This window comes from Mytilus californianus, unplaced genomic scaffold (genome assembly GCF_021869535.1).
Source record: "Mytilus californianus isolate M0D057914Y unplaced genomic scaffold, xbMytCali1.0.p SCAF_8, whole genome shotgun sequence".
Taxonomy (NCBI): domain Eukaryota; kingdom Metazoa; phylum Mollusca; class Bivalvia; order Mytilida; family Mytilidae; genus Mytilus; species Mytilus californianus.
Genome location: NW_026262734.1, coordinates 38,655,083 through 38,668,357, shown reverse-complemented (window position 1 = coordinate 38,668,357; position 13,275 = coordinate 38,655,083). Strand labels below are relative to the sequence as shown.

Here is a 13,275-nt window from a genome sequence, read left to right as displayed (position 1 = left end):
ATAAGAAGATGTGTTGTGATTGCTAATGAGACAACTCTACACCAGAGACCAAATGACATAGAAATTAACAACTATAGGTCACCGTACGGCCTTCAACAATGAGTAAAACCAATACCACATAGTCATCTATAAAATGCCCCGAAATAACAAATGTAAAACAATTCAAACGAGAAAATTAACGGCCTGATTTATGTACCAAAAAATGAACCAAAAACAAATATGATAAACAGTAACAAACGACAACCATTGACCAATTAACCGTACAGAATGTAGCATGTTTCAAGGCGCCAACTCTCCCTTAACCTTTGACAGTGGTGAAACGGCACAACACAAGAACAAACTATGTTTTATTTTTGATTCTAAGAAGGCTTCACATGACCAAATGTTTGGAAAGTCAATAATGTACAATTTGTGACAGCCTAAAAGGAATGACATAATTATTTAATGTCAGCTTTCCATAAGGATGGAGCAAAATATTTTTGATTTCCATACGTACGTCATAGGTTTCTTGACATGCCTTCTTTGAGTAAATTTGAGACAAAAGTTCGGAATGTTAAAAACAATTAAGGTCAATATAAAGAGAAATTAACAACACTATTCCGTTAACAGCAGGCTATTTCTCAATAGTTAACGAATTAAAAAATATAGACATTAATACTGAATTTGCTGCGTTCGACGAAACTTTTCTGGAACAACCATCATCGTGTCCTCTCAAATGCTATGTTTGTATTGTTATCGTTTACATTCACCATGTATTCATTTTTCCATTTTCAATGCAATTTACCTTTGAAAATTCGAAACAAGAACATTGCTTCATGCATTTATTTATATCTATCATTTTTTAACGCTACCCTTGCCTTAGCCTATTACCAAAGAACTTTTGGCTGTGCAATAAAAAAATAAGTAAGTTGTTTAAAAATCACACCTACATTGACTTAGCTCTTTTTAATCCGATTTCTTTGGTTAACCTGTGTTTTATTTCAGATTACACACGACGCGCGCTCAAAGCACGCACACACATAAACTTTTCTTTATTAATCACACATTGACAAAAGATGGCAAATTTAAGAAGTTGTCTCAGTGGGTCACCGACAGCCCTATTCGGAACTCATACTCGTGCGGCTAGAGCATATACAGAACCATCGCTTGCAGATACCCAGTTGCCTGGCCTAATCAATCACATCCGTCTTATATAGGTTGGGGACAATCACCCAAATGGTCGTTATACCAAATTTTGGGTTTTATATCATAAATGGATTATAAATTTTCAGTGCCAAAATTCTAAATTTTTGAAATTAGCAAAAGTTTTGAAAAATGCATGTTTTATGTCAATAGTAGCAACTTGTTTTTAAGAAAATTAATAAGTTGCTAGATTGATTCTTCTGAAAAACAGCATATTCCAAGGAATCAAATTCATCAACAACCAGGTATTCAGAAAAGTTACTACCCAAAAATTATTGCCTTTCATGTGATTTTTTTACACTTAGTGTAATTTTCCCTTGAACATGTTGAATCCAAAATATTTTTTTTTTTTGCACAGTAAATTTGTATCCCATTTTGGGTATAGGATAGTATAACCCTTTTTGGTGATTGTTCCCAACCTGTTTAGTCTGGGATCCTGACACAATATTCTCAATACCGTAAGCGGACTTCCGGTTCGAATATATTTGAATTGATGCTTGCGAAATTGAAAATATGTCATCAGGATTCCAGGTTACCAACCTGTAATACGTTCTATTGTCTTTAAATGCAATATGATGTAGAATCGTAATACGACTCCTTTCGATGTAGTTTGTCTTTAAATGCAATAGGATGTAGAATCGTAATATATAGTTTGTATACATAGATTAATGTTGGTGTTTAACGAAATGAAATCGTTAGGAATTGTGTGTTGTTTGTTTGATATTGTTTTCTAAATATGTAATAACTTCCCTCTATGTGAATTTCTATCCTTGCGAAAGATTTGTTTTAAATTCAAGTATTAGAATTATTTCTAAATCAGAATCTACTCTTACATCTCAATTTGTTTTTGTGAAGAAAATCTTGAGAATGAATTGATATTTTGATCTTAGATACATGATTTTTTTATTAGTTGTTATTGGCTTTGAACTAGCTTTCAGAAACTGCGAGTACTCTGAAATCTTAGTCTTTTTTATTGTGAGGGATGTATAATTACACTGCTACGTCCGGTTTGTGTTTTTGTTAGATGTTTTTTCTGCTTTTTATCGATCTGATGAGTTAAGCCCTTTTCAACGTGTTTAACCCCGCCACATTCTTCATTTGTTTTAAGTCAGTAAGCATGTAGTTCAGTGGTTGTCGTTGGTTAATGTCTGTCATGTTTGTTTTTCGTAATTTGTTTTGTTATAAATTAGGCCGTTAGTTTTCTCGATTGAATAGTTTTATATTTTTCATGTTGGGGCCGTTATACCTGCATGGAGTTATTTTCTATCAGAACGATGGTCTTTCTTTTGAAGAATCATCCCGGACGATACCAAGTTTCAATGAAATTTATTTCAATGACTAAAATAATGACCAAGGTCACTATTTTCCCGATTAAAATGATAACTTTAATTTACTTAAACATTTGATTCGTTTGATAGTTATCATGTGTTATTACCAATTGAGGTTTTATTTTTTAATTTCCATTTTTGGTAGGTTTAAGGCAGAAATAATCCTTTCCTTCGTTTATTGGTCTGAAATACCAAAAATCATCGTTGACGCACATTTAACTTTCGAAGCAAATAATGTGAAGTTTTGTTAATTTATCGCTACAATAAATGGACATTGTGTGAGATGAATTTTATTATACAAAACTTTCCAAAATACTTTAAAACAAGCAAGATTTAACACATTCGTGTGTAGGACTTTGAAAATCTTATTGATTCACACTGTGTCACGATTTCGTACTCTCTTCATGCCAGTTCTTTTAAAACTTTTTACATCCATATATACCTTTTACTCTTTCTAATGATCATGACCCAATACTCGTATTTCCTATAGAATAACAACACGTACTTTAGAATGGGGAGAGGGGGGGTATAATATTTAGTCGTAATTCTGAGTTTAAAAAAAAAAGTTGCATTTCAAGACAAAAGAGAGAAAACAATGATTCTGAATAGTTCGTTAAAACAATTGTTTAAAAAATAATCTGCTTTTCCGCAATAAAAATGTCATGAAAAAAAAGGATAAAAACATGGCACCCCCCTGTCATAAACAAAGTTGATACAATAAATTACTTACATTGTACAAAGTGACTTCAATAACCGTAACAATTCATTTGTGTCTTGCTTCATGCAGTTACAGTATATTTGTATTGTAACTGGACAATGATTTCTAAAGTTTATATCTAGATTAATTAGTGAGTTTTGTTTCACATTATAAATGAGCCGTAGGGCGTATTAAAACCTGAACGCATCAGAAAAGAATATCCCACTTTAGTGTGGTCGGTAAAATAGGATGGAAACATTGCAAATCTTTGCAGAAAAAAATATTTTATAAGTCAGATAATGGATTTTTTAAGGTTTTTCTTGTCGTATAACACACCGAGAGGTGTCAGGAATGCTCAAAGAAAGACATCCCTCCCTACGGTCGGTCTTTCATTTGATCAATCCTGACACCCCTCGGTGTGTTATACGACAAGAAAAACTTTAAAATATGCATTATCTATAACATAGCCGACCTATGTGGTATGGGTTTTTTTTCTTATTGTTGAAGGCCGTACCATTGGCAATAATTGATCACACCCATTTCATTTGAAATTTGGTGGATAGTTGTCTCATTGACAATCATACCACATCTCCTTACTTTTATCTTGAACTGCAGGTTGAAGTTTATTCCTTACGTTCTTATGTTAAGATGATGAATTGTAAAAAAAGGTCTGTGATAGTGCTGGTTACTCCAGGGCCTGGATTTATTTATACATTCCCAGACAATAACAAGACAATATGTACAATGAATAATACAAAGTAAATATTTACATAATGACCTTAAGATATATATATATATATATATATGCACATGTTGACAACATCGTAGTTTATTAAACAATGCTCTCATTTGATTAAGTAAGTTAAAATGATAAGTAAGGACATATTCCGCTTTGAGTGGATGACATTTTATATAAAATAAACCAATAGTTATTCTGTGTCCAGCTTGACGCTGTCCATTGCGCAACTTGGTCTGGCGTGATGGGGATGTTAATTTCACGTGTAAACGAACAAAGGCAAAAACCAACAGAATGGTAGACTTTAAATTTAATCAGCCGAATTACAAGATGTGGCACACGTGTAAATATACAATGGAATAGAAAAGAGTCAATTTAGCAATACTAAAAAACTGAAAATAATTTGCAAATGCAGTTTTAGAGCTACCTGGTATATATGTTTCGGTAAATTTGTAAAATAAGGGATTTTGTATGATCCATAAAATATTTAGAAATTTTGTAAAATCACTAGCCGTTAAAGTGACTTTGTGAAAACTCCGAAATTGTTATAGGCATTTTGTGACATCACTGAAAATACTGCTAGGGGTTTTGTATAATAAGTAGTTTAATGTTAAAACCATACATGTTTCAGAAATGTAGTTTGTCAAATATATATATATATAAAAAACATGTGTGAAGTGTTTTTTTAAATGACGTTACCTATTAATACTATTTTACAATGGTTATGAATGAAAGCCATGTGTACAAGTACAAAGATTATAAATTAGAATACAAAATGTACTTATTGTTGCACGATATAGTTTGGCTGACGTCAACTGTTACATAATTGACTGACATGCACTACGCTAGGCTTATGCCTAGTATTTCACAGCATTTATTCCCAGAACATTGACATTTGGAAAAAAAACTTGCTGGTTGAACATAAATGTAAGATAATTAAACTGCTTGACAAAGAGACATAATTCGTCTTAATCAACCTGCCCTCAAGAATTAAACTCTTTTCTTGTTATTGGGTTGACCACAATCCTTTTACTAGCACATCTTCATTGTTTTGCAAAGTTTTAATGGAAAAATAAATCAGATACAAAGCTTATAATTTTGCACGCCAGTCTACAAAAGACTCATTAATGACGCTCGAATAAAAAAAAATAAAAGGCCAGATAAAGAACGAAGCTGAAGAGCATTGGAAGGACGTGATATGGTGTATTAGTTCACAAAATTCCGACATTCTTCCTTATTATTATCTCAAAGTCACATATTAGATTTCAACATTAGTCAAAACACCTCATTGCAAGTTCGAAGATATCGCCTTGCACCAGTTTGTTCGAAGATATCCCCTAGCACCTGTGTGTTTGAAAATATACCCTAGCACCAGTTTGAGTTGGAATCTTGCCTTCGTTTCCATATTTATACCATTTGATTTTCTAGAGGGGCAGGAAGATTTAAAAAATGAATTTCTTGGCCTGGTTAGAGTTGAAAATAAATAACTTGCATAAGACAGGATGAAAAATAATTTTCTGGAACACAAAATGCCGGAATCAATCGTGTACAATGTGCAAATAAATGTCCGCGCTGTGAAATAAGCATTTCTAGCAACAGATGAAATTGAAAAGTCAATCCGAAAAAAAAATCCTCCTACCAGCCCCCTCGTGTTACATGTGAATACCATTTTGAGATAGAAAGTTCAACGAACAGCAAGAAATATCGTAATACAAAATTACAATTATAAAACATCAATTACATTTTTCTAAGTTTCAAAATACTTTTTAATTAATTCAATATATCGGACACAAGCTATCACAACTTACAAAGGTCCTTTCTCGCCCAATAAAGAAAAACAATAACAGAAACTGGAACAGAGAAGAAAAAAATATAAAAATAAAAAGATTTGAGATTTAAGAAGTTTTCTTTTGCAAGAAGATCGTTATAAAAGTAAGAAGATGTGGTATGATTGCCAATGAGAAAACTCTCCACTAGAGACCAAATGACGTAGAAGTAAGAAACTATAGGTCACCGTACGGCCTTCAACAATGAGTAAAGCCCATACCACACAGCAAGCTATAAAAGGCCTCGAAGTGACAAATGTGAAACTAATAAATGAGAAAACTAACGGTCTATTTCATGCATAAAAACAATAAATAAACGAAAAACAAATACAGCATACAGCAACTAACGACTACAACTAAATTATAGCCTCTTGACATTAGCATTGATAAAAAATGATCATGATGTTTCATGTTAGGGCCTTTTTCCGCTGTTCGTTGCCTCGATAAAATCATTGTAGGAAGCCGGTTGTGTTTACGCACAATGAAATAATACTTCAACACAATATTAAATTTACAATGATTTTATTGTTTAGATAATAGTCATACATTTTATTATATAGTTGTGACATATTTGTCTACCATTTTAATAGCTTTCGTTAATCGGAATTCCAAACGATGAAATCCAGTTGACATTTTTTCAATAGATTCTACAAACAATTCAAGCTCGTCTTTATTCGTTGGAATATGCCTCATAGAACCAAAATCCAGGTAATTTCTTTTATGAGCAGGCATCTTTGGTCCATCGACTTTTCTTTTAGCTGCTTGTTTCAACATATATTCTCGACGTGTTGGTTTGTTGGTGGAAGACATAAAAGGGTCAGGTGCTGGCGTTGCACTCATCATTTCTGATGGCATACCTTGAGGGTTTCCCTGCATATTTCCCCACATTGATCCAGCGGCTCCATCGAAATGTGCATATGGTGGTGCACCTGGACCTAACATACCTGGCATTTGTCCATAAAAATGTTGTGCTTCACCACCACCGTGAGGCATCATATTCCATACATTTTGTGTACCAACAAAATCAGGCAATAATAACAGTAGGTAATAAAGTAAATTCATCTATAAAAATAAAACAAGTAAAATTATTAATATAAAAAAACGGACGACTGAATTGATTAAAATATAGATTTGCTCAAGAGATAAGATGTCTTTCTTTTCGTTGTGCTGTTGGGTTGCCTTCTCATTTCCGTATACCCCAATATGTGTGTTCATGAATGGACAGGTTAATTGATCGGTTGATTTGGGAGCATCGGTGGCCTAGTGGTCTTAGTAGTTTTACATTTGTCATTTCGGGCCCTTTTAAAGCTGACTATGCGGTATGGGTTTTACTCATCGTTGGAGGCCGTACGGTGACCTATATTTGTTAATTTCTATGTCATTTGGTCTCTTGTGGAGAGTTGTCTCATTAGTAATCATACCACATCTTCTTATTTTTATATTAGTCGTTCATCTATAATGATCACTAGATTGTCAACACTAAGGTTTTGAGTTCGAACACAACTCTTGGCAGGTGCGTTCAATTCCGACTAGGATTGTCAGTATTCCTGTTGAAGTTCAAACTGTCCTCTATGATATAAACAAGTGGGCTACAATTGGCGTTAAACACCAACAAATAATTAATCGTTCAGTGTTCTTTACCCCATTTAATTGTTCGGTATTTAATAAGGTAGTTAATAGTGATCAATATAATTGAAGAGGGGGTATTTGTTGTCAGGACATCGGCACTTACACAACCTACACGATGCATTTTGATTTAATTTCAGATCTTATATAGTTAATGTTCTCCTTCAGAAAAAATTAAATAACAAAAAAACCGAACGACAAGGAAAATTCCAAACGGAAAGTCCTTTACCAAATTGCTAAATCAAAAGCTCAAACACCTCAAACGAATGCAAAACAACTGTCATATTCCTAACTTGGTACAGGCATTTCCTTGTGTACAAAATGGTGGATTAAACTTTGTTTTTAGCTAGCTAAACCTCTCACTTGTATGACATTCGCATAGAATTCCATAATATTGACATCAGTGTCAGAAATTATCTTGAGTAACTCTTCTGGTTATTAAACATTTGTTTACTTCTGTTATGAAGGCCTTTAGGGTGATATCATTTTATACTAAAGCCTTATGTCATTTTGATTTCCATCTGTTGCTTTCCGACCTTGCCACGAAATTCATTAATGTGCCAAAAAATATTTGTACCGACAGTACGGAACAACATATTTAATAAAGACTTTTACGTGCCTAATAGATCCTAATACAAATTCTTATATACTTATTTTAAAACAATATCCTGTCTATAATTCTGATGTTTTTATGAATTTACATATATTTAAATAGAATATGAAAATAAATCCTTAATCCTTAAATAAAATGTCTTCGACCAAGTCAAACAAGACAGAAATTAAGAGTAAACTAAATTTTTCATACCTTGTTAGTGTTGCCGCTTTTATATATAAATAAATGCGTAACTTAATTTGTCATACCTGACACAAACATGGACGGAATAAATTATCATCCTTTGATTAATTTTCTAATTATGAATACAAAGTATACAAAGTGACCGAACAATTATAAACGTGTGTGTACGTTCTATACTTGTATTCACTAATAAACCTTACGTTTTATATCAGATTATTTAGCTTTTAGATGGATTTAAATGAAATCACTAATGACATATATTGTTATTTACTCCACAAACACACACAAAGATGCTTCGAAGGACAACATTTCATGGCTTTGACTAGAATAATTCAATAATTGGGTCATTTTGTCTGATATGACAGCCTTAAAAAGTCATGTTGGTTAGGCCTAAAGTGCACATATTCCGGGAAAAGTGCAATAAAGGCTGTTAGCACTTTCGGCATACATTTATTTGGTTTCAAATTCCATTTTTCGCTACCATATACCTCTATGGATTAGGCTATTATGTTAGGTTCTTTTTGGTCATATAGCTCTCCAACTATTTGAGTTCTTATACAGCCTTAGGTTTCAAATATTTGGCTTTGAGCGTTCCTGATGAAGTTTAATACAGAAAAGGGCTTCGGCCGCATGGAATTTATAAAGTGCTGTTTTCAATTTGCATTTTTTTTCTGGTGGGTTCAAAAGTCGCCGATCAGCAAAATGTTGCTTACTTTCATCTTATAATTATCTATTTCCTATTCGCGATACTATTTGAATATTTCTCCTTCTCCATTTCGTTTAACGATTAACATAAATCAAAACAAAACAATTCCTTTACCGGGATTTTAATTACCAGCAATCTGTCTTTTAATCTTAATACAGTACAGAAACAGCACTTAACTAAAAAAAATAACGGTATCATGAAGTAACAAAAACACAAATACAAACAAATCAATGGGGGTTGTCCAGTTCCATATCAATATATATATTTTGTTCGTCCATACACTTGACACGTTCTTTACTTGTTTCGTTTGTGTAATTACAATAATAGGGATATGCATTCTGTTTTGCCCTAACCAACAATTATTGTATGTTTATAACGATAAATTTATATGTATGTGAATTTGGACAGTAACCAAAATATATCATTCCTCTCGGGTACATTCTGAATAGACACAACATCGAGTACAATCTGAAATTTATTTTTCGTTGGTTAAGCTCGGAACAAAATAATAGCTGAAGTATCAAACGTTGAATAACAATAACAAAAATTAACATAAAAGGATGTCCAAAACAGTAAGGAGAACCAATGCATGGGGAATATGATTGTAAAAATAAACGAATTTTACATCTTTTGGTCATTGAAAAGCAGCAAATTTTCAAGTTTAAAAACCAATTAATATCATGTCAGTACAAACAAGTCACCAGGTTTACAATCAGAGACTTGAATACGACTGACATTTAGTACTTTGCATCACTTTACCTAGATAATTATGTTTTCAGAACAATCATAATTGTTTTTGAATAAATCTGGCCATTGGCTTTGACATAGGCCTTATACTATAGCTCACTATACGGTACGAGTTTGTTTTGTTAGTCGTAAAAAGGCGAACGTTGACCTGTAACTGCTCACATCCTTGTCTTTTTGGTCTTTGATGGATAGTTACCTCTTTGGCAATCATACAAAATATTTTATCTTTTTTTTATTTTTAAAATGGTTGGTCTGTGATGTCATTATGTGTTCTGTCGTTATGAAAAACATATCTGTAAGAATCGTTTTATGTCCTGCAATGACGGAAAACCCGAAATTCGCGTATGCAACATTAGCGATGAGATTATATTTTATCATAATTTTTAACCGTTTCGGATCTATAAATAAACAACATAAACTCAATTTCGGTAAATTAAAACCATACTATATATTATTGTTATTCACATATGCATATTTCAACTGATTTTTATAGTTAGTTCTTATGTTTTACTGTTACACCAATGTCCCAGGTTAGGCGGAGTTTGGCGCCTTCAAACATGTTTAACCCCGCCACATTATTTATGTGCATGTCCCAAGTCAAGGGCATGTAGTTCAGTGGTTGTCGTTGGTTCATGTCTGTCATATTTGTTTTTCGTATATTGTTTTGTTATAAATTAGGCCTTTTATAGTCGACTAAATGGTATGGGTTTTTCTCATTGTTGAAGGCCGTACGTTGCCTGTAAATACTTACATCTACTTCATTTGAACTTTGGTGGAGAGTTGTCTCATTGGCAATCATACCATCACTCCTTATTTTCATATAAGCCTAAAGGTTTGTTTTTAGAATGTGGATTTGTTCAATTTGTATATTAGTACGGCGGCTTTGTGAAAAATTGTGCACATCCTGCTACAAGCATGAAATTTGGCATATACCTTCCTCAACTTTTACTCTTTTATATCAGATAGGGAGGCATTTGAAAAAAAATTCTCACTTCCGGTAAAATCCAAAATGGCGGACATCATACTTAAATCAGCCCAATATCGATGGCTAGTATGTGAAAAGGTGTTATTATCAAGCTACTATCATAATATTTGGTACAAACCTTTGTTATGTACTACTTTGGATATATCATATAGATTAGATGTCTTCGAAAACCGTATTTCCGGTAAAATCGAACATGGCGGACATTGTACTAAAATAAGCTTATTTTTAGGGAGGGTAATTGAAATGTGTTTTAAAGTATTGCTTCTATCATTATATTGTGCAGGAACCTTTCTTTGGTGCTTCTCATGGATACAATTTAAAGGAAATATGTCTTTAAAACCCCTACTTCCGGTGATATCCAATATGGCGGACATAGAAATATCAAATTTTTATTTTAATATTAAATTTTTTTCAAAATGTAAAGAAAATGTTTTTTTTTGTGCTGGTCATTTAATTTTTGGCTTTAAGTTATCCTCAAAACCACTAATGCTCTTCAACTGTAAATGTTTAAATACAAAGTTAACACTTCAGGTAAAAAAACAAATATGGCGTAAATTTCAAAGATGAGTCCTCAATCCATATCTTCGATGTAGAGTTTTGGATAGATTGATTAAAACAAAATAAAATCACTTAAGTACTAAAACATCTTTTGAATTACTAATTTATGGCCGCAAATACATGTTTATTCACAATCGGAGAGCTGATTATCCACATTTACAAAGACCGTGATATTGTTTTTTGCATCCAATGTACAAGCTCTTGATAAGATGAAGAGGCCTCACAAAGAGTTGTCCAAAAGGGTTTCCATGGATTATATTTTTCCCTTCGCAATTCATAAGCGTCTGGACTAGTTAGCATTGGAACCAATTCAAAGATTGTTACTCATTCACACCCGCCATGGTATATTGCACGTTTTACATGCTGAAAAAGACTAGACCGAGTCGTGGGAATAGCCTCAATAAGTCTTTCCTCTTCCAAAAACACATGTTTTCTTGCTTCGTTAACCCCATCTGATAAATTTGTTCAATCTTACAACAAAACCACGTATCGTTTTATCAATGACATAATCAAATCCATATCTGGTTATGTTGGCTGATCAATCATCATTCTAAATGATAAAGTCACATCTTCAAATATGTCACCAACGCAGTTCCTTTTCCAGCAAACGTGTAATCTCTCAATGCCTAGTGCATTTGAAAGGTCATGGATAGATATATATCTAAAGCTTTTCCCACTTCCAAATGCAAGCCAAAGTTCGTCTGCTCCTATGTCACGGAATAGCGAAACAGCAATGACAACAACATCAGTATCGACTGTTCGAGTCATGACTCAGTTAAGTCTGTGTTTCACTGCATCAGCCACATGCATCTTGATTCTAGTGTCAGCCTCTTCATGTGAACATGGTGCTAAGCTTGAAACATCATCATGTGGTGGATAACACAGAACATCCTCAGCATTTGTTGCTACAACTACCTTTTCCTCAAAATCTATTGAGCAATCTGCTGTGAATGAAAACTAAAAAGTTCTTTCTTATTGTCGTCATCTCTAAAAACCTTTGCCAATTTTGAGGAATTTGTTTTGACCCTGGATTCGCCTGTGTATTCCTTTTCCCCTAAATGTAGCTCTTGCTTCTTGTAGCAGCCTGTAAACTACCGGTATTGTCTATGTACGCATCCGAGACTACATCCTCTGTTACAGTTTCAAGGTGTTTCATAACGAGTATGCTGATAGGGTGTTATGTCCTTACCTTAAAAAATACCTTAAAACTGTTACAGGAGTGGATGAAGTCTTGGATGCGTATGGTAGTTGTAGCAACAAATGCTCAGGATATTCTATTTTATCCACCACGTGAAGTATTTCAAGTTTAACACCATGTTCGCATTTAGAGGCTGACACTAGAATCATGGTGCATGTGTCTGATGCAGTGAAACACGAACTCAAATGAGTCATGATTCGAACAGTTGTTATTGATGATGCTGTCATTACTATTTCGCTTTTCCATGACATAGGGGTAGACGAACTATGGACTGTGTTTGGGAGAGCAAAAAGCTTTGGATAAATATCTATCAATGACCTTTCAAATGCACTAGGCAATGAGTGATCACACAGACTTATTGTGATCCATGCCTTAACCGGTTGTGATACGGTTCTATGTTCGTTTTAAAAGGAAAAAAGACTGCGTTGGAGACATTGATGGCATTTGAAGATGTGACTTTAACATAAGGAATGATGATTGATCAGCCTAAATCACCAGGGTTTAACTGTAAGATCGCACAAACTTATCAGATGGGGTTAACATGGTTAACGAAGCAAGAAAATAACTATTTGCGCAAAAGGGAAGGCTAATTGAGGCTATTCCCTCAACTTGGTCTAGTCTTTTCCAGCATGTTAAACGTGCAATATACTAAGGCAGGTGTTAAGGGGGACGAGCTTGGAATTGGCTCTTATGCTACCCAGTCCAGGCGCTAATGGCTGGCGAAGGGACAAAGAGGATCACTTTTAAAAACTCTTTCTGAGGCCTCATCATTTTGTCAGAAGCTTGTACATTGTGGATGTAAGAAAGGATGCCGTGGTCGTTGTTAATGTGGAAAATCGGGTCTCCCGTGCACTGCTTTGTAAGCATGTGGGTGGTGATTGTGAATAAAC

At 33.7% G+C, this 13,275-nt stretch overlaps 1 protein-coding gene and 1 long non-coding RNA gene across 2 annotated transcripts in view; both read right to left on the bottom strand.

Annotated features, from left to right (window-relative positions):
• The window catches only part of LOC127712330 (uncharacterized), a 30,663-nt gene extending 27,304 nt beyond the window's left edge, over positions 1 to 3,359 (bottom strand). The window contains exon 1 of the mRNA XM_052218700.1: positions 3,241 to 3,359. The gene's annotated coding sequence lies outside the window, so the exon portion shown is untranslated. The remainder of the gene's footprint in view (positions 1 to 3,240) is intronic.
• A 2,915-nt stretch (positions 3,360 to 6,274) lies between these two features.
• On the bottom strand, positions 6,275 to 8,282 carry LOC127712334 (uncharacterized). The gene is made up of 2 exons (XR_007987041.1): positions 8,201 to 8,282; positions 6,275 to 6,831 (listed from the first exon to the last, which is right to left on the bottom strand). It is a non-coding gene; the product is annotated as an uncharacterized LOC127712334 (long non-coding RNA).
• Between the last annotated feature and the right edge of the window lie 4,993 nt (positions 8,283 to 13,275).